This window comes from Chiloscyllium punctatum, chromosome 6 (genome assembly GCF_047496795.1).
Source record: "Chiloscyllium punctatum isolate Juve2018m chromosome 6, sChiPun1.3, whole genome shotgun sequence".
In the NCBI taxonomy this organism is placed as follows: Eukaryota; Metazoa; Chordata; class Chondrichthyes; order Orectolobiformes; family Hemiscylliidae; genus Chiloscyllium; species Chiloscyllium punctatum.
The window spans coordinates 75,754,451-75,777,240 of NC_092744.1; the positions used below are offsets into that span (position 1 = coordinate 75,754,451).

At 40.7% G+C, this 22,790-nt stretch overlaps 1 protein-coding gene across 4 annotated transcripts in view; it reads left to right on the plus strand.

Moving 5' to 3' along the window:
• Window positions 1-22,790, plus strand: part of LOC140479095 (NACHT, LRR and PYD domains-containing protein 3-like) — an 84,648-nt gene that overhangs the window by 5,431 nt on the left and 56,427 nt on the right. For all 4 annotated transcript variants that reach the window (XM_072572963.1, XM_072572961.1, XM_072572960.1 and 1 more), the window contains exon 2: window positions 19,600-19,742. The gene's annotated coding sequence lies outside the window, so the exon portion shown is untranslated. The remainder of the gene's footprint in view (window positions 1-19,599; window positions 19,743-22,790) is intronic.

Sequence of the window (22,790 nt, forward strand, 5' to 3'; positions counted from 1 at the left end):
CTAATCTTGAAGCATCATCATCCGGGTCTTCTGTAACTCTTTGTTTACCAGCTTCAGAGCGTGGGCAGTTGAGTTGGTAAGTTTTTTTGATGTCATACACAACGTCACTTATCTGATCTAGGGCCATCTCAATACCCGAGCCAGGAATAAGACCTCCCAGCAACCTGGACCACCAGGTTTGTTGATAAAAGAAGTTGTGTAAGTCCCTTTTGTTTTCCTCTATTTTTTGTTCTGTACTATTTCACATCTTGGTGGGTGTTCCATTCATCATCTACTTCAGGTACTTCATGGAGGACCGTAAAAAATGGTAAAGTGTGTACTAGGCCAGAACGTCCATACTGGTCATTCATGGAATGCTTACAGGATGGCTTTTTGGAACAGCTAGTCATGGAGCCCACAAGAGAGCAGGCTATTCTGGACCTAGTGCTTTGCAATGAACCAGACTCTATAAAAGATCTTAAAGTAAGGGAACCCTTAGGAAGTAGCGACCATAATATGGTAGAGTTCAGTCTGGAGTTTGAAAGGGAGAAGGCGAAATCTGATGTAATGGTGTTACAGTTGAATAAAGGTAATTATGAGGGCATGAGAGAGGAACTGACTAAAATAGACTGGAAGCAGAGGCTAACCGGGAAGACACTAGAGCAAAAATGGCAGGAGTTTGTAGGTATAATTGAGGACACTGTACAGAGGTTCATTCCCAAGAAAAGAAAGATTAACCGGGGAGGGATTAGACAACCTTGGCTGACAAAGGAAGTCAGGAAATGTATTAAAGAAAAAGAGAGATCCTATAAAGTGGCTAAGAACAGTGGGAAATCAGAAGATTGGGAAGGATACAAAAGCAAACAGAGGATAACAAAGAGTGTAATAAGAAATGAGAGGATCAAATATGAAGGTAGGCTAGCCAGTAATATTAGAAATAATAGTAAAAGTTTCTTTCAGTACATAAGAAACAAACGACAGGCAAAAGTAGACATTGGGCCACTTCAAACTGATGCAGGGAGCCTAGTGATGGGAGATAAGGAAATAGCAGGAGAACTTAACAAGTACTTTGCGTCAGTTTTCACAGTGGAAGACATGAGTAATATCCCAAAAATTAAAGGGTGTCACGGGGCTGAGTTGAGTATGGTTGCCATTACGAAAGAGATAGTGCTAGAAAAGTTAAAAAGTCTTAAAATTGATAAATCTCCTGGCCCCGATGGGATACACCCTAGAGTTCTGAGAGAGGTTGCTGAGGAAATAGCAGAGACATTGGTTGAGATCTTTCAAGAGTCACTGGAGTCAGGAAAGGTCCCGGACGATTGGAAGATGGCTGTAGTAACCCCCTTGTTCAAGAAAGGATCAAGGCAAAAGATGGAAAATTATAGGCCAATCAGCTTAACCTCGGTTGTTGGTAAAATTCTAGAATCCATCATTAAGGATGAGGTTTCTAAATTCTTGGAAGAGCAGAGTCTGATTAGAACAAGTCAACATGGATTTAGTAAAGGGAGGTCATGCCTGACAAACCTGTTGGAATTTTTTGAAGAGGTAACAAGTAGGTTAGACCAGGGGAACCCAGTGGATGTGGTCTATCTGGACTTTCAAAAGGCCTTTGATAAGGTGCCACACGGGAGACTGCTGAGCAAGGTGAGGGCCCATGGTGTTCGAGGTGAGCTGCTGGGATGGATTGAGGATTGGCTATCTAACAGAAGGCAGAGAGTTGGGATAAAAGGTTCCTTTTCAGAATGGCAGCCGGTGACGAGCGGTGTCCCGCAGAGTTCGGTGCTGGGGCCACAGCTGTTCGCATTATATATTAATGATTTGGATGAGGGAACCGGGGGCATTCTAGCGAAGTTTGCCGATGATACAAAGTTAGGTAGACAGGCAGGTAGTACTGAGGAAGTGGGGAGGCTACAGAAGGATCTAGACAGGTTGGGAGAGTGGTCCAGGAAATGGCTGATGGAATTTAACGTGAGCAAGTGCGAGGTCTTGCACTTTGGCAAAAAGAATATAGGAATGGACTACTTTCTAAATGGTGAGAAACTTAATAAAGCCAAAGCACAAAGGGATCTGGGAGTGCTAGTCGAGGATTCTCTAAAGGTAAACATGCAGGTTGAGTCTGTGATTAAGAAAGCGAATGCAATGTTGTCTCTTATCTCAAGAGGGTTGGAATATAAAAGCAGAGATGTACTACTAAGACTTTATAAAGCTCTGGTTAGGCCCCATTTGGAGTACTGTGTCCAGTTTTGGTCCCCACACCTCAGGAAGGACATACTGGCACTGGAACGTGTCCAGCGGAGATTCACACGGATGATCCCTGGAATGACAGGTCTAGCATATGAGGAACGGCTGAGGATACTGGGATTGTATTCGTTGGAGTTTAGAAGATTAAGGGGAGATCTAATAGAGACGTACAAAATAATACATGGCTTTGAAAAGGTGGATGCTAGAAAATTGTTTCTGTTAGGCGAGGAGACTAGGACCCGTGGACACAGCCTTAGAATTAGAGGGGGTCATTTCAGAACGGAAATGCGGAGACATTTCTTCAGCCAGAGAGTGGTGGGCCTGTGGAATTCATTGCCACGGAGTGCAGTGGAAGCCGGGACGCTAAATGTCTTCAAGGCCGAGATTGATAGGTTCTTGTTGTCTAGAGGAATTAAGGGCTACGGGGAGAACGCTGGCAAGTGGAGCTGAAATGCGCATCAGCCATGATTGAATGGCGGAGTGGACTCGATGGGCCGAATGGCCTTACTTCCACTCCTATGTCTTATGGTCTTATGGTCTTATGGTCATTGGGTAAACATGGGTAGGCTTTGTTTTAGCATGAAGGCCAAAAGGAGTTCCAAAGGTGCACTTCTGTGAGTGAATGACTAGTCCACTCAGAGCGAGAACAGAATCTTGTAAACAGTGGATGCTATCAAACATTCATTTAGAGTCATAGAGTCATAGAGATGTACAGCATGGAAACAGACCCTTCGGTCCAACCCGTCCATGTCAACCAGAAAGTCCAACCCAATCTAGTCCTACCTGCCAGCATCCGGCCCATATCCCTCCAAGCCTTTCCTATTTATATACCCATCCAAATGCCTCTTAAATGTTGCAATTGTACCAGCCTCCACCACTTCCTCTGGTAGCTCATTCCATACATGTACCACCCTCTGTGTGAAAAAGTTGCCCCGTAGGTCTCTTTTATATCTTTGCCCTCTCACCCTAAACCTATGCCCTCTAGTTCTGGACTCCCCAACCCCAGGGAAAAGACTTTGCCTATTTACCTTATCCATGACCCTCATAATTTTGTAAACCTCTGTAAGGTCACCCCTCAGCCTCCGACGCTCCAAGGAAAACAGCCCCAGCCTGTTCAGCCTCTCCCTATAGCTCAAATCCTCCAACCCTGGCAACATCCTTGTAAATCTTTTCTGATTCCTTTGAAGTTTCACAACATCTTTCTGATAGGAAGGAGACCAGAATTGCACGCAATATTCCTGTCCAAGAGTATTAACGGATGGAGAGTAGGAGTACGAACAGTGTCTTTGAAGATATTTTTACATTGTTTTTGTTTCACTTGCCCCATGTCATAGGTACTGGAAACTCTTTCAGCACACCACTCTAACAGCAGAACAACGTTAACGTTGAATCCTTTAGATTTGTTAGTGCACTTCATACAGTGACGCGCTTCTTCCACTAAATGGTTTTTCGTCACAAATGAGGGATTGCATAAGTGGGTGAGTCCTGTTAATACACTGTATATCAGAATGATGGAAGAGTGAGCAGATAACACATGGGTCAGGGGGTTTGGCTTGAATAAATAAACTATTAGTAACAGAAGGAGCATCAGGTATGCATAGTATTTTTGGTCATTATTTATTTTTCCAGATTGTCTTGTTAATCATACTAGCTACTGAATACAGGAAACATGTAAAGGTATTTCTGTTAGTGGCGATAGGTCAGATAGGAGAGGATTCCGTCGAGACAGTATAGGTGGCCAATCTCATAACAATAAGTGCCTTAGGATTTGGTGATTTCGGTACTATGTGCTCAATACTGCAATCTGTACGGTTCATTTGAGAGGGGAACAGACAAACATTTCAAAGTAACAGTTTTTGGTTGACGGAACGGATGAGGTTATGGAATTGTGCCATCTCATAATGACTGACACAGAAGTGTTGTAAGGATTACTATAAATTCACGAGTGATGTTTGGATAAATGAGTTTCAGCTGGGCAGCTGCATTCATGACTTCCAACGGTATTAGTACAGGTTTCAGTATACAGTCACATTGGAGTTTTAGCCGTCTGAGATATCACAGATGAGTTGGTTATATCTGGAAGAATGTATTTGGTTTGGGTTTTTGTCGGATGCCTGTATTGGTACTAACACTAAGACTGTGAGGGGGATACAAGCTTGCAATGTCCTTCGTAGACCATATTGAACGTCCTTCTACCTTTACTGCAGTTTCAGTTGTCACAAGAACTTGATAAGGGTCATTCCAGCAGTGGCCCAATTTTTCACAATTGAAGTTTTCCAATAGTACGTAGTCACCAGGGTTAATGTCTTTAAACGTTGGAGCTCTTTCTTCTTCCTTCCCTGATACTCAATAGGCTTCTTTGAGCTGTTGATGATAAGACTGCAATGCTTTGGTTAGCTTAATCAGGTATATGTGCATTTCTTCTGCCATGACATGCACGTGAACAGGGTGTTGGGCAGTTAATAGTGCAGACCAGGGAGTCCTCAGGGGCTTTCCATATGTCAGTTCAGCCGCTGAGAATCCCATCTTTTTCTGTATCATGGTTTTCATATTATAAAGGGCAATTGGGAAGACTTGCAGCCAATTAAGACCTGTATCTTCTACCAACTTGCTTAGTTGACCTTTTAAGGTACCATTGGCTCTTTCTACAATTTTCTGCTGCTCAGGGATGATTATCACAATGGAATTTTTGATTCATATTCAAATTCTTACATAGTGCCTTGCTTAGCTCCAGACACAAGTGGGGTCCATTATCCGTACACATCATTACTGGTATTCCAAATCTGGGTATGATTTCCTTAGTAGAATTTACAACTAGTTGTTGTTGTGCAGTCAGTACAGGGATAAGCTTCAATCCATTTACTAAATACATCGATTACCACCAAGTAATACTTACAGCAATGGCATCTAGGTAATTCTATAAAATCTAACTGGTATCAAAAGGTGCACTTGGCAAGGGAGTTTCACCTGGTGGACACTTTACTCCTTTCCCGCGATTATGCTTTTGTCAAATTAGGCAATTTGCAGCTGCTTGTTTTGTTTTTTCTTGCAAGTGGGGATTCCACCAAGTTTGGAGAATTCTGTCCACCATTCCCTCCTTACCTACATGCGTATGTGTATGAACATAATTGACTAGAATAGGTAGATGTGAGTCAGGCAGACATGTCTGTCCTACCAGCATAACCCAAAGCTTATTGTAACTATTTGTGTAACAACCAATGTTCATCCATCTTTGTTTTTCCTCATCAGAGGCATCCCCCTGATGGGTTCTTATTTGTTCTAGGTCAGGCATGGTCGGGGTGTCAGAAGAGGAAATATGAGCGTCTCCCTTTGGTTGCCTATTTGTCATTTGGGTAACCTTGTCTTTTTGCTCAAAAGCTGCTTTCTTAGTAGTTGCATCAGCGGTGTTGTTGCCTTTAGTGACATCAGAAGCATCTATGGAATGAGCAGAACATTAGATAATTGCCAATTGAGAGGGAAGTTGAATAGCACTGAGGAGATTAGCAACATAGGCAGCATTGAGGATAGGGGCTCCTGATGAGATGAGGAAGCCGCACTGCTGCCAGAGTTGACCAAAATCATGGGCACATCCAAAAGCGTAGCGGGAATCGGTATAGATATTAGCTGGCTTTCCTTCAGCAAGTATGCAGGCACGGGTGAGCAGCTTGCTGGGCGAAACAGGGTGGGTCAACAGACTATGCTTCTATTATATGGGACAAGTGGCAATTGCCTATCCTGACATGCGTTTGCCCTCTGGAGAGGTAGAAGAAGAACTGTTAACATCAAGTGTAAGGTCAGAGTTAACAAGAGCCTGATCCTTAAGATCAGGATGTGATTTAGTAACAAGGTCATTTATGAGAACACAACATGGGGAGGATCAAGCAATTAAAGAGGTTCGTCCTGCAGGAATGTAGCGGGGGGGTTAATATTAGAGCAGTACTTAAAAGGGAGAAGCCAATTTTGAAATAATGAAATCTCATAGTCACTGAGACGAGCCATAGTGAGATGTTGAGTACATTTAGAGGTAAGCAAGGACACTGCAAAATAGGAGGTACAGACTTCCACATTTTGATGTAAAGGTATATTAGAGGCAAAAAATGTGTTGCTGGAAAAGCGCAGCAGGTCAGGCAGCATCCAAGGAGCAGGAGAATCGACGTTTCGGAGAATCATTCCTGAAGAAGGGCTCATGCCCGAAATGCCGATTCTCCTGCTCCTTGGATGCTGATTGACCTGCTGCGTTTTTCCAGCAACACATTTTTAGAGGCAGCCAATACCATAGCAAGGATGGTGGGGAGAATATGGGTGCAGGAAGGCATGCCCTGAGCAACAGGGTCAAGCTTAGTAGAATAAAATGTAACAGGGTGTCAAGAGGAGCCATATTGCTGGGTGAGAACACCTGTAGCACAGGTGTCAAAGATGAAAAAGGGTTTTGTGCTGTAAAAGGGGCAACCTGCTGAGGTCCCTGGGGAGGGCGACCAAGAGGTTGCCAGCTGCTTCCACTACGACGATCAACCGGGGGCTGTTCTTGGACCAATGTCCTGGTTGATTACAATTGAAACAAACGTGTGATTGTTGGGGGACTCTAGAGGGTGGGGGAGGTGGTGAAGAATAGTGAGAAGATGTATAGGGAGTAAGGGGCATCATGGACTGTTGGGGAATATATATAGGAGGATCCCAAGGTCCATTGGAATGTTGTGAATACACGGTACCAGTCCTACTGTCCTGCCATACTGGATGATAGTATGAGGGTTCCATTTGATAGCCTGGCCGAACTTGCAGATGGAAAGGTCTGTTTTGAATCCTGGGTTTAGGTTTAGCCCCTGTAGTTTGCGCAAGTTTTGTCTTGACTTTGCCAATGGTCAAGGATCTTTTAGTTCCCAGAAGTAACAAACCTCTCAGCCAAATTGTGCAACCTTGGCATCTTGCCAGTGGATGTTGTTGGTTTAAATAACTTTCTGTACCTGATCAGGTAAGACAGTCATACATAGGACATTAAATTGGGGCGATCGCCCTTGTGGATAGTTAACGTCACAGAGTAAGTGCCATAGCATTCCTTAAAATGGGTAAGGAACTCCTCACTCCCTTTACCAGAGCTGGGTTTACATGTTAAGACTTTACCCACATCATCTGCACAATGTACTGCTTGGCAAGACAGGTAATAATCCAAACCGATCTGTTAGGTTCGGCCTGGTGCCGGACTACAAGTTGTGCATGATTATTACATTGTAAAATTTCTAAGCACTCAACCCATTTTTCAGGGGAAAGGGTGCATTCTTTGAGGTGAAGTTGGTCTTGGGAGGCAGCATTATAAATGGTCCTAGTCCTATTAATGTAATTAACAAATCCCTCAGGACTGTTACCATAATCTAGAGCCTTATTGATAATGCTTGAGAGTTCATGAGGTTTCCATGGCTGATGAAGATCCGCAAATTGGGCTTGTCTCGGATTCAGGGCCTGGGGTTAGGAACTCTTCTATTCGGGAAATTTCTCTTTGGTTCTCCCACATCAGGGTGAGTGCAAGGACTGATTATAAGGTCCCAAAACTTTGATTGCAATTCATCAGTGTCTTTGGGATTTATTAGTGTAGGGACAGTAGAAACCAAAGGATTATCTTCGGTGTTTCTTCCATGTTTTAATTTCAATTAACTCTGAGTGCGGTAGGCTGTGGGGTCATGATAAGCTGAATCCTTATTTAGCTGAACAGTTGGAAGGGTATGGGCCTTGGCACGTTTGTCATCAGAATAAGGGGGAGACTTCACATGGGAAACCAGAGGTGGTTGGCTGACTAGACAGGAGGCGTAAAATATTTCCTCCTCCGAATCAGTATCCCACCCCCTCATCCACAGATGGATCAGGTTTCTTTAGTAATAAGTCTTTGGGAGAGGGGAGGGTGGGGGACAAGGAACAGTCTTTGTCAGTTTCATCCTGCATGACTGCAGCCTGTTGTTTATTTACCGGTTTCCCTTTTTTCAGCTTAAGCTGTGATTCTTTGCTTTCCTTTTTATTTTTTTCTATTTTCTCCCTAGCCAATTCCAATTCTGCTTCTAAATCATGTGCTTCACATTTGCGTTTTAGTTCTTGTCCAATTTAGTTCAGATCCTTCCTCAGTTAGTGGACTAATTCCCCTTTTAATACAGTTTTATCTCCATGATGATTGCATGGAGTTTTCCCATTTTTCCCTTGTTAGTTTTTTCCACGCTGATATGACTTCTTTCTGCTTACTTCCCTTTCTTTTTCCCCAAATCCCTTGTTCAATTTTAATGTGTAGATTTAAATCATGTGTGCCTCCTAGAGACCAATCCTTATTTTGTTGAGCAGCTGTGGCTAATATTCTCCTTAATTGTTTCTATAATTAGGATACAGAATTATTATTTCTGTTAGGGGACATTTGTATTCCATCTTATCTAGAGTTACACACATATTTATCCTACATACTTTAAATCTTCACAAAACAACTGATTTACAGGGACTCCAACCCCAAAAATAAACACAGAACACTGACAAAATACAACACTCACTCACCAACAAACAAATGTGCATCCAAACAGAGTCTCAAAGGGTTAAACTTTCTGCAAGCTGCAGGGAATAATCTCTATTTGTCTATCTTGCTCTGTCTGTCTGTCTGTGTGTGTGTGTCTCTCTCTCTTGCACAAACACATGAACATTTTAGAAGATAGCAACCTGACAATGAGCAACAAGATTAATTATTTCTGCAAAGCATTCTCAACACTCTAAAACCCTATCAGTTTCTGTTTTTAGTCCCTATTTAAGCAATCTCATTTAGGATTCATTACCAGAAAAGGTACTGGTAACAGGAACTCACGGTGAGACAAAAAGCGTTCAGTTATGTAAAGTAAGATTAGAATGTCCAGAAAAGACTGGAGAATTTGTAGTAGGAGTACTGGACAAACTTGCGACTCCAGGAGTACAGTTTGTCCTTGCTAATGATATAGCTGATTCATCAGTAGGACTGCTGCCTACTGTGGTTGAAAAGCCAATGGAAACTCAGGCAACTGAACAATTGCGGGATATACATCCTGGAATTTTTCCTGATTGTGTGGTAATGAGGTCACAAAGTCAGCAGTTGAAACAGGAGAGATCTAAGAGTACAAATAAGATAGTTTGACATGTCATTAGCAGAGACTTTGTTTGATCAGATGGTTGCCACAAAACAGAATCAAATAGATGACCATGAAGACACCTTTAGCTCAATTAAATTAATTGAGTTCCAGCAGAAAGATGAAAAGTTAAAGCAGTTATATCAAAAGGCTTATACAGAGAAGGAATTTGAATGTATCCTTGAATGTTATTACCTTAAAAATGATGTCTTAAGAGACCATCACATATTCAGGCAGATGAGAAGTGGACAGAAATCCATCAAAACTTATTGCCAGTAGGGTATAGAAAGGAGGTGTTGCGCGTGGCGCTTGAGCTACCACTTGGAGGTCATTTAGGAGTGAGAAAAACACAGACTAAAATACAAAGACATTTTTACTGTCCTGGACTGCACAAGGATGTAGTTGAATTTTGCCAGACTTGTAATACATGTCAGGTAATTGGAAAACCACAAGCAGTAATAAAACCTGCACCTTTAATACCTATTCTAGCATTTGAGGAACCTTTTACAAGAGTCCTAATTGATTGTGTAGGTCCCCTACCTCAAACAAAAAGTAGGAATCAGTATTTGTTAACAACAGAGGCTAGAAAAATAATGAAGCTTTAAACTTATTGAAAGGAGAAATCAACATAATTATTTTTGATGTCTAAGCAGTATGAAGTTGTTGTAAATAGCATTAGCAAATTCAACTTTGAGAATTATGCAAAAGTATAAATCCTGTATAAATGCAAGTATAAACGCATAGAAAATCCATGTAGACAGCGGGGGAATGTGCATACTCCAAACAGACAGTCGCCTAAAGATAAAATTGAATCTGCATTCCTGGTGCTGTGAGGCAGCAGTGCCAAGCCACTCTGCAGCCCAATTTGGTTGAAATCAGCTAACATAATGCCTTGGACAGCGAACCTGAAATCAGCCATGTTATGTATGAAATCGCAACTGTGACCTCTATTGAGAATACTTTGTCTATCTTGCTGCATCACATTCAAAATGTAGTGTGCTGTCTGTTTTGAGGAGTTCTTTCAGGAGCTGAAAAATAGTGATGGTTGGGATCCCCGGACAGGTTTACAGCTGACATTTTGGGGTTGCCACTTCTGAGACAGCAATCTCCCTGGAGATAAAAATGAGCTGTCTAGCTGTGTAGTTTTCTCCTCCTGCCAAGTTGTTACTGTGGGGTTGGGACAGTTTTAAGTTTCAAAATGGGATGGCAGTGGGGGAAAATGCATGGGAGCTTGCTGTCTGCCAAGGTTTTGGTATGTCAGATCATTATACAATAAACCTCTGCAGTTGATGCCTGTTATTTGACCCTAAAAGCACTCCATCACTTGCTTCCACTTGTGTTGTATCGCCTGTTTCAAGTCAGTCTTCTCTGTTGTTCAAACCCTTATTTGTGCTTCCATGACTTTCAAAATTTACTTTGTCCAATCCATTTCCAACTGGTCTCTGAAGTAACTGTCAATAAAATACCTGTTTCAGAATCTGCTGTCTCTCCAATCTACGCTAAATTGTGCTTATCCCATTCATTTTGGCCAGTATTGAATCCTGACCTTCTAGTTCAATTTGTAATTCTCATCCTGGTGTTCAAATCTTTGCTTGGCCTTATACCTCCAAAAACTCTGCATTTCTCTCTCTCTGACTCTGGACTTGCCCTTTCATCTACTACTGTATTGTTAGCTGTATTGGTCCAATTTCTAGAGTTCTTTCTATCTCTCTCTTCTCCATTAAAACCACCTCTTGCACCATATTTTTGGCAACTGCCTTAACCTATTTTGTTTTGGACCAATGTTGGCATTTTGTCTTTAAAAGTATCTCTTTCATTTATAAACAACCTCACTGGCACTGAAAAATGAACCTTCCAGCTAAGCAAGCAAACCTACATCCAGAACCTCAACCTGAGCTCCAAATCTTCTCAAAACTGGCTATTAAACACTTGGGGATATCCTACAAAATATCATATAAATACCAGTTTGTCTTTTGTGAAACATAATTTTAATGAGTCAAACACTTAAAGATGGAATATAAATTGAAGTGTTGCTTCAGTTGTGGTCTAGTAGAAACTATATCTAGAATTAACTTTGATAATTTGTGCGACTAGTAAATGACCTATTTAAGCCACTGAAAAAGTACTATATAGACTTCCATGGTTATAGCAGTAGTATTGTTAGAGAATTTTATTAATAGTGCTTAAGCCATGAGCGATGTAGAATCACAAATCATTCCATTGAACAAGTGTTCCAAAGATATCATGTTCTTCGTTCTCCAGTTACCACTTTTCTTTTTCACCAATGTCTCTCTGCATATAACCCCCTTGAATTAAGTAAAGGGCAATGTAGAATACATTGGAGAAATGAGTAAATTGAGTATTTTTAACGAGCTAAATCTGATTTCACTAGTTTAGCAATTCACCTGGGATTTTATTGAAATTCAGCATTCCATTAAGCTACTGCTGTGTTGACACTTGCATAATATAAGATGATGAAATTCTGTTTTTCAACATTCAAATTGTATATTGCAAACTAAGTTTTTGAAATATAAAAGATTTATTTGGTCACTGCATTTTGGGAAAGTAAATCTTAGCGTGACTTAGACACTTAGTGGTAAGATCCTAGGGAGTGTTGCTGAACAAAGAGACCTTGTAGTGCAGGTTCATAGCTCCTTGAAAGTAGAGTCGCAGGTAAATAAAATAGTGAAGAAGGAGTTTGGTATGCTTTCCTTTAATGATCAGAATTTTGAGTATAAGAATTAGGACGTCATTTAGCGGCTGGACACATTGATTAGGTCACTTTTGAAATATTGCATGCATTTCTGGTCTCCTTCCAATCAGAAGGATTTTGGTGAAACTTGAAAGGGTTCAGAAAAGATTTACAAGGATGTTGTCAGGGTTGGTGGATTTGAGCTATAGGGAGACGTTGAATAGGCTATAGCTGTTTTCCCTGGGATGGGTGAGTCCAGAACTAGAGGGTTTAGGGTGAGAGGAGAAAGACATAAAAGAGATCTAAGGGGCAACTTTTTCACACAGAGGGTGGTGCGTGTATGGAATGAGCTGCCAGAGAAAGTGGTGAAGGCTGGTAAAATTACAGCATTTAAAAGGCATCTGGATGGGTATATGAATAGGAAGGATTTGGAGGGATATGGACCAGGTGCTGGCAAATGGGACTAGATTAAGTTGGGATATCTGGTTGGCATGGACGAGTAGGACCGAAGGGTCTGTTTCCATGCTGTACATCTCTATGACTCTAATAATGGAATAATCGACTAGACTTCCAGAGGCTTTTCCAATACGCAATATCGCAGCTAAAAGGATTATAGAGGAATTACTCAAATTTTTCACGAGATACAGACTACCAATACAAATTATCAGATCAAGGGTCAAACTTTGCATCAAATCTACTCAAGGCATTTATGGACAGCTTAGGAATAAAACAATTCCAATTTTCTGCATCCCATCAAGAATCACAGGGAGCGCTAGAAAAGTGGTATCAAACATTAAATACCATGTTGAGGGCTTATAATCGTGACTATCCAAATGATTGGGATGAGGGAATTTCATTTGTGCTATTTTTGTGATCAGAGATGCACCAACTGAATTGACTAAATACAGTCCATTTGAATTTGTCTTTGGGCATGAAGTGAGAGGACTGTTAAAATTGATTAAGGAGAAGTTGGTAATTCAAAGACCACTCATTTGGACTATGTGTCAAATTTTAGGAAACGATTAAATAGTGCTGGGGAGTTGGCTAGACAGCATTTAAAAGTATCGTAGCATACAATGAAACAGGAAGTAGACAATAAATAAAAAATTTGCAATTTTGATATCAGGCATAAGATATTAGTGTTACTTCCAGTAATAGGTGAACCTTTAAAAGCAAGGTTTAGTGGACCTTATCAAATCAAAAAGAAATTGAGTGAGGTGAACTACTTGATAGGGACTCCAGACAGGAAGAAATCTCACAGAGTGTGTCATGTGAATATGCTGAAAAGGTATTTTGACAAGGAAGGAAAGCAAGTGGAAAAGGTATTAATGATTACAACACAGAAGGAGTAACCAAGGCCAGAGGATTCTGAATTGGACATTCTTCAAATTAAATTGGACATTGAGGATGTCGTCAACATTTGGTTTAAATTATTGAGTTATCTTCCTGAGGAAAATCAAAATGACCTGAAAGAGTTATTACTATCACATGGGGAGATATGTGGAAATAAACTGGGAAGTACTAACCTAATTGTGCATGATGTAGATATAAGAAGTGTGTTCCGATTAAGGAACATCATTCTAGGCATAACACACTAAAGTTGGCACAGGTTCGGAAAGAAATTGAACGCATGCTCCAAGATGATATAATTGAAGTGAGTTACACCGACTGGAGCTCACCTATAGTAATGGTGCCAAAGCCAGATGGTACTCAACGATTATATGTGGGCTATCATAAAGTCAATGCAGTTACAAAGACTGATGCACATCTCATTCCACGGTGTCTGTGTTGAAAATGTGGGACAAGCAACTTATATTTCCAAATTGAACTTGCTCAGAGGATACTGGCAGATACCTTTGTCAGAAAGAGCAAAGGCAATTTCGGCTTTCATAACGGCGAATGGACTGTATCAGTTTAAAGTCATGCCATTTGGTATGAAAAATGTGCCAGCCACATTTCAGAGACTAACCAATAATGTCATTGTCTGATTACCCAATTGTGTTGCATACGTAGATCACCTGGTGATTCTTAATTGCACATGTAAGGAACATTTACAACATTTATTGGACTTGTGCGATCGACTTCGGAAGACAGGCTTGGTGATAAACCTGGCTAAAAGTGAATGTGCCAAGGCCCAAGTCATCTTCCTGGGCCATGTTGTTGGACATGAAAAAATGGCCCCAAGGGATGTGAAAACAAAGGCAATTGGGGAGTTTCCCATGCGTCGATAAAAGAGCAGTACTGCGGTTCCTAGGATTATGTAGATTTTATCGAAAGTTTGTGCCGAAGTTTAGCAGTGTGGCTGCTTCACTCACTGAATTGCTAAAGAAAGGCAAGAAGTTTCAGTGGACAGCAAACTGTCAGAAGGCATTTGACAGCTTGAAAAATGTGTTAACCACTATCCCAGTATTAGCCACACCTAATTACGCAAAGCCTGTCAATGTGGTTATCGATGCAAGTGATGTGAGTGTTGGTGCTGTGCTCCTGCAGGAAGACGACAAGAAGATAGAAAGGTCTATTGGGTATTCCTCCAGGAAGTTTAACATTCATCATCAAAATATTCGATGGTTGAGAAGGAGACTTTGAGCTTGGTGTTAGCCTTGCAACATTTCAGTGTTTATGTTACCAGTAATACATCTGAGACAATTGTAAACACTGATCATAACCCACTGAAGTTTGTGAAGAAATTTAAGGACAGAAATGCCAGACTGTTTAGATGGAACTTCTTGTTACAGCCATTCAATTTGAAAATTGTGCATGTAGCAGGTCGAGAAAACGTGATTGCAGATGCATTGTTGCCACCCGAATGAGAAACAGAGGTGTTCAGTGGTGGGAGTGCCACAGACTGAATCCGAACGTAGTTGCGTGTATTTGCATGTTTATTGTCAATGGAATGTATATGTGTGTTTTAGAGTACTAACCAATTTTTTAAGGGGTTTTAAAAGTTAAGCCGTCTTTGGATATTGATGGTTCATTTTTTTAACAGGGGGAGGTATGATGAGGCTGCTCATCCTGGGAAGGTGATGTTGTCCTTGATTTTTTTTCAGTGAGGATGTAAATGGTCCAGACTCTGAAAAGTCTGAGAGTTTGAGTTGATTTTAGGGCCCATTTGCTTACTAGCCAATTGGATACAATATTAGCTTGACATTCGGAGACATAGTATTATGGTAGAGTGGTGTTGTTCAGATCGGAAGCCTGTGACCAGCAGTATGCCACAAGGTCAGTGCTCAGTCCACTGTTGTTTGTCATTTATCAAATGATTTGGATGAGAATATAATAAATTAGCATGTTTGCAATGACACCAAAATTGTATAATGGACAGTGAAGAATGTATCTAAGTGTACAACAGGATTTTAATTAACTAGGCCAGTGGGCTGAAGAATGGCAGATGGAGTTTAATTTAGACAAATGCAAGATGTTGCATTTTGGTAAGATGAATCAGGGCAGGACTTACACAGTTAATGATAAGGCCCTGGGGGGAATGTTGTTGAACAGAGAAACCTAGAGGTGTAGATACATAGTTCCTTGAAAGTGGCGTCACAAGTAGACAGGGTGGTGAAGAAGGCATCTGGCATTCTTATCTTCATCAGTCAGAGCATTGAGTACAGGATTTGGGATGTCATGTTACAGTGTACAAGACATTTGAAAGGCCACATTTGAAGTACAGGCATACAATTCTTGTTGTCCTGCTATAGGAAGAATATTATTAAACTGGAAAACGTGCAAAAAATATTTATGTGGATGTTACCGAGACTGGAGAGTTTGAGTTATAAAGAGAGGCTGGATAGGCTGGGACTTTTGTCTCTGAATCAAAGGAGGCTGAGAGGTGACCTTATAGAAGTTGATAAAATCATAATCATAAAATCATAGACAAGGTGAATAGCCAAGGCCTTTTCCCCAGGATAGAGGAATCCAAAACTAGAGGGCATAGGTTTATGGTGAGAGGGGAAAGATTTAAAAGGGACCTGAGGGGCAACTTCTTCACACAGAAAGACACATATACAGAACAAGCTGCCAGAGGAAGTGGTAGAGACAGGTACAGTTACAGGGCAGGTACATGGATAAGAAAGGTTTAGTGGGATATGGGCCAAACACAGGCAAATGGGATTAATTTAGTTTAGGAAATCTGGTTGGCGTGGATTACTTAGACCGAAGAGTTTGTTTCTGTGCTGTATGACTCTATGACTATTTGACTCTATGACTTGTCCCTTTCAAAGGATCTCTAAGAGTTGCCAGCCTGGGTGAGAATTGATTGGTAAAGACTTTGGCGATGTTGCTGCAGGGATGCCCATTACTGCCAGGAGGCGCAACCAGAGGCCAAAAATAAACCTCGATTAGGAGACCCTTTGCCATTCCCCATCTCACATCCCCTACCTCAAATACCCCCACACACATTCATCCTACACCACACCTTTCACCACAACACATATCCCCCACTCCCTGAACACAGCCCACACAACCTTCCTATGCTATCCAATTCCCATCTCATACCACATTGCACCTAACCTCAGTCTGCAAGAAATTCTCCAGGATTCAAAGGTTGGTCATCCCACGCTGAAAAGGAAGCATCCACCACAGATAAAATGCTATTACCAAAGGTACAAGGCTTTTAATTAAACTGAGAAAGCCAGCATCTGTGTGGAAGGGCATTCCTCTGCCTTCACCATGCCATGGAAAGTCAATGGATACACCATGTGCTACCTTACCTCACCAATATCTATCTACATCCCCATCTACTTTCCTGCTCTTTCTGTACCCATAAAACTCAAGCAATGTAGTGCAGCCGTCTCCATTTCCGTCTCACTGTTGCATTTCCTGACCTTTGAGAAACACAGGAAGAAAACATTTAGATCAATTGCAATGTGGGATCCTAATTTAAATAATTTAAATCATTCTCAAACACACTAGACACATCTTTTGCTTTTTTACTACAGATCTTGGGTGGCACGGTGGCACAGTGGTTAGCTCTGCTGCCTCGCAGCGCCAGAGACCTGGGTTCCATTCCTGCCTCAGGCGACTGACTGTGTGGAGTTTGCACATTCTCCCCGTGTCTGCGTGGGTTTCCTCCAGATGCTCCGGTTACCTCCCATAATCCAAAAATGTGCAGGCTAGGTGAATTGACCATGCTAAATTGCCTGTAGTGTTAGGGGCAGGGGTAAACGTAGGGGAATAGGTCTGGATGGGTTGCACTTCGGCGGGTCGATGTGGACTTGGTGGGCCGAAGGGCCTGTTTCCACACTGTAAGTAATCTAATCTAATCCTTGTGCGTTTTATACAAGGAAATCTGTTGTGAGTCCTCTAACCTTCTGACCTGTCCCAGACCTCTTCTGTTCCTTCTCCTACCTCCTCCTTCCACTTTCTACTTTCCTTCAGTTCTGAAGAAAGGTCCTTGGCCTGAAGTGTTAGTCCTGTTTCTAACTCCACACATGCTGCCAGCCGTCTTGAGAATTTCCAACATTTTCTGTTTTTGGTTCAAATTTATAGCAGCTGCAATAATTTGCTCTTGTGTTGTGTGGGCATAGAAATGGTTGAGAACATGCTTCTAATTTGTCAATTTTAAACCTAGTCTGAAGATGTGCCTGATGTAAGGGAGTGGAAGGTGGTGGGAGACATGGAGTGGGGGAGGTAATAATTAAGTTCATTTTGTCATCAGGATCTACGGTCCTGAAAAAAAGGAAATATAAATCTTCCTAGCTATAAAGTATCATGGGACATCAAAGCTGCAAGTGGAAACTTAGCTATGTTAACATTTGAAACCCACAATGTGACCTGCAAAAAAGTAAATTAGCTAATAGAACTCAGGTAAACACCTAAAACAGTGAGTAATAACTAAACCCAGCATTTAGCCAACTGTCCAACAGTTCTCAACCATTTATATTTAATTAAGAAGAAACAACCATAACCTTCAACAGTTGGTTTGAATGGGATGACAGTGCAATTAAAATTCCCTTCAAAAACACTTCTTCCCTTTTCTGCATGGTTCTTGAATTCTGCCCACTAACTGTGCCCTCTGTTTTGGCAGCTAAGGCACTCTTCTGACTCAGGCAATCATTCATTAATATGTGAATATGAGGTTACTATGTTGTTATCTGAATCCCATTAGCATTTTAACTTGCTGCTGACGAAAGCACACATTACAACCATCCCATTTATTGAATCATACTTCAAATGACAAAAAGGTCTTTTAAAGTAAGTGTTAAACTTTTCTTATTCAGGCCAAGAAGAATGAGGAAAACATGAACTGTAGCTCCCCCAGCTGTGCAATATTGTAAGAACTGTCTCCCACTGCCATACTTGCCTTTGCCACTTACTTGATTGCAAGCAGTCAGTCTATAACACCATCAATTTGGAACCCTAATTGAAACTGAATATTATTTTCAGGATTTCTGAGTTTTCTTAAGGTTAGTTCAAAAATTCTGACAGTCTCAAATTTCCCATAAATACTCTCAGGGATTTGCAATGGGACTAATGGATTCATTTATCACTATTCAAAAACATAATCTAACTAAATTAAAACAAAATATTGTTGGCCATTGTAACTATACCTCCAGTCTCTCTCGTGTCAAACAGTTGTGTTTGGCATCAAGAAAGTTCTCTTACACACATTTCAGGAATTCCCTCCCCTCTTTGCTCTAAGACTAATAAATTTCAGTCTGTATTGAGATACATTAAGATTTTACCATTCTACACAGTAGTTTCCCTGCAAATTGGTTTCCTCTATCTCTTTCCCCAGTATTTGGTGTGCTGCAGTACAGGTTTAGCAGAGTACGAACTCTTGTGGACAGTGTCTCGAATTTGTCTTAGTTGGAAGCTCCTGCTGCATTAGAAACCATGGCTAAAGCTTCAAAGAAAAGAAGCTTGAATTCTGGAATTCTACCTGAAAACATTTAGAGTTTTGAAGAATTTTGTCATGACATTCATGCCATATATACTGAGTGAACAGCCCTATAATTTGGTGAGACCTATCTTTTTTGTATCTGCATTTAATGTGTGATTTTTTAATATATAGGTCATGATTTGCTTAGTAATTAAGTTCTGTTATGTTGATTTTAATTAAATTATTAAATGTGAAACCTTATCCTTTAGTTTTCTCATCGTTACCCTGATACACTTATATAGTACGATCTGCCTGTAAAGCAAGGAAGACAACACGGTACACACAACAGTAAACAACAAATCAAATCCAATCAAATTATTGGACAAAAGGTCAGAGAAAATTATTTCAGTTAATGATTTTGCAGTAGGAGAAGATGTACATCTGTCAATACAGAAGCATCTATTCAGATTCAGCACATCAGTACAATAGGTGTGCAATATATAGGTCATTTTATGCAACCATGAAAGAATCCACTGATGGCCACAGAGACAATAAGGGTGCAGTGACTAATTTTTTCCACTTTGTACAGCAAATTCTGTACAAAGAAATAGCTGAATACATTGAATGTTACCACCATTTTAGAAATATATTGTGTGAAGTTGCGGCTAGATTCAGTACAAAGTATCCAATATTGAGTTAAATGATTAATAAAGGAAACAGGAAGTCAAACTTACTTTCTGTCTGTCATTTAGGGCAATTACAGGAACTGTTAGAACACCACCGAAAAAAGCAGCAAGACTCCATCTTCTTTATTGCAGTTTTAAATTTCTGCTCAAGGAACTAATTTCTCACCACTACATGCATCTGTCTGAAGTTCTCACTGTCTATAAGCAATGTAAGTACAAGCTCTCTCTAGCTCTCTAACTGATTCTCTTTTCTATGATTTTTTAAATGGTGTTTATCGAGGATTTTCTCTGAAGTGTGTAATCTTGCTTATTTTTTACTCTGCCTGCACCAGTTACACCATCAACAATTCCCTCTGAAAACATTCAGATTCCACAATCTGAAAACTGTAGAAAGAAACTTTCCTAACCTCTCTTGTTCCTGATTCAGAATTCCTTTCCTGTTTACTCATCAAAGGCAATTCATTATTCTAAAAATCAATTTCAAATAGTTTTATCCTCTCTGCCCCAGTGAAAATTGTCCCAGTATAGGAACATAAAAATTAGAAGCAAGAATAGATCATATAGTCCTGTGAACCAGTCAATACAATTTTCTGTCCATCCACTACTTATATCCTTTGATTCTAGGAACGACCAAGAATCTGTCTATCTCAGCCTAACTATTTTCAGTGGCAGAGCATTCACAATCCTTTGGGGTAAAGGATTCCAAAGATGTCATTCTCATTGAAATCCTAAATGATTGACTGAGACTGTGACCCCTTGTTCAGGTTTCCATAGACAGAGGAAACAATCTCGTATGTTTACCTGTTCAGATTGCATAATCAATGAGATCACCATTTATTCTTCAAAACTCTAGAAATAATGTACTCAGACTATTCCGTGTCATCCCAAGACGATCCTCGCATTCCAGGAACCAATGCAGTGAACTTTTGCTGAACCAACCTTAATAGAAGTACGTCCTTAAATATAGTTAAAATCTGCACGCAATATTTCATATGTGACCTGAACGAAGCCCTGTACGATTATTTGTGAGACTTCTTTATTCTTGAACTCCAATCCCACTGCAATAAAAGTCAACATGAATTTTACCTTCCTATTTGCTTGCTGTAACTGTATGCTAGCTTTGTGAGTTTCTTGTACGAATACTCCCAAGTCTCTCCAAACATCTACATTTAGTTGTTTTGTGTTTTTTTTAATTGTTCTGTTTTTCTGTTCTTACTACAAATCACATTACCCCACATTGTTCACCTTCTGCCTTTTTGTCGAATCAATTAGTCTGCCTGCATCTCTTTCCAGCCTCTGTGTTCTTCTCCCACTTTACATTCCTACTTAGCTTTGTAATATCAAAAACTAGGTGCATTATTCTTGGTCTATATTGTAAATATAGACTATAAATAGTTGAAGCTATACCACTGATCCTTGTGCAGCTACACTAATTACGGCCTGCCAACTTGAAAATCATCCTGACCTCTGCCTTAAGTGGGTGACCCCTTATGCTGATATAATGCCTTCTGATCCTAAACTCTCCCACAAGGGGAGGAAACCTCTTCTCATCTACCCTGTCAGCCTAAGAATCTTAAATGTTTGAATAACGTTGCCTCACATTGTTTTAAACTCTAGTCAATACAAGCTCAACTTGCTGAAAATGTCCTTATAAGAAAGTCTCATCCGTATCTGGAATCAACCTCGTGAACCTCCGCTGCACTGCCCTCAATGCCAGTCTATCTTCCTTAGATAAAGGAACCAAAACTTTTCACAATATTCCAGCTGTAGACTAATGTATAGTTTTAGTAAGACTTCCCCATTTTATAGTCAACTTCCTTTAAAATAAAGGCCAATATTTTATTTGCCTTCCCTATTATTTGCAAAACTTAGATGCTAACATTTAATGATGGCTGGCACTAATGACTGAGGGCAACTATGTTCCATGTTCATTGGAGCATCCAAACACAGACATCATCATGTAAATTTTATGTGTGAAGTCACACAAAAATGCAACACTGTGCATGAGCAGGGAAGCCCGTAAGATTTTGAGCTGGGCTTTCATGGTGGGAGAGTGACGAGGGATGCCGGACATGGGGTGGGAACCCATGGAGCAAATAGGGAAGAGTGCCTGGATGTCAAGGGTGATGTTGACAAGGAAAACCGGGAGGGGGGAAGAGGCGAAAGAAGGGCAAAAGAGCCAGGTGCCCTTAACCCCCTCTCTCACTTCCACACTCTGCACAGCTCTCTTTCCCACTCTCCAACTTCCCATCTGGTTCTCTCCTGACCCAGATCCCTACCACATCTACTCCCGATCTCTTCTCCCTCACACCCTTAGTCCCAAACTTGTCACCATTCCCAGTCCTGATCTCCACTCCCCCACCACATTCTCACCCAGAAATTTGCAAATGTGCGATTTAAAGCAGTATGTAGCATGCATTGATGTCAGCGAAAATAGCCTTTTGTGATTCATACATGAGCATACCCAAATCCCTCTGTGCTGCAGATTTCTGCAGTCTTTCCCTATTTAAATAATATTCAGCTCTTTATTCTTCTGCCAATGTATATAATCTCATATTTCCCACATCATGTACCCTCTATCAAGTTCTTGCACATTCACTTCAGCTGTCTATATCCCTCTATGTCCTCTTTGTGTCATTTTCCCACTTGCCTTCCCACCTATTTTTATACTATTCCCAACGTGGCAATAGTTCATTCACTTTACTCATTCAAATCATTAACATATATTGTAAATAATTATGGTCCCCAATACTGTGGCCCTCCACCAGTTACATGTTACCATCTCAAAAATGTCCCTTTTATTCCAATTTTCTACTTTCTATTAGTTAGCCAATCCTCTGTTCATGCTAATATATCGTTCCAAACACAATGGACTCATCCTATTAAGTAGCTTAATGTGAGGCACTTTAGTGAACACTTTTTCAAAATCTAAACATATGTACTGCTACCCCTCTATCTATCCTTTTTTTTACCTCCTCAAATGACTCCAGTAAAATTGTCTGATATAATTTCCCTTTCATGAAGTCTTCCTGACATTGTTTGATTGAATAGGAACATAGGAATTCCAGTGCGAGTGGGCAATTCAATCCTTTGAGCCCACGCCACCATTTAACATGATCATGACTGATCTTATCCTGGTCTCAACTCCACATTGCTGCCTGCGCCCCTTGGCCCTTTATCCTGCATTTCATCAGAAACATATCTACAGAGGAACCTCAATTATCTGACATTCAATTATCCAAATATTGGATTATCCG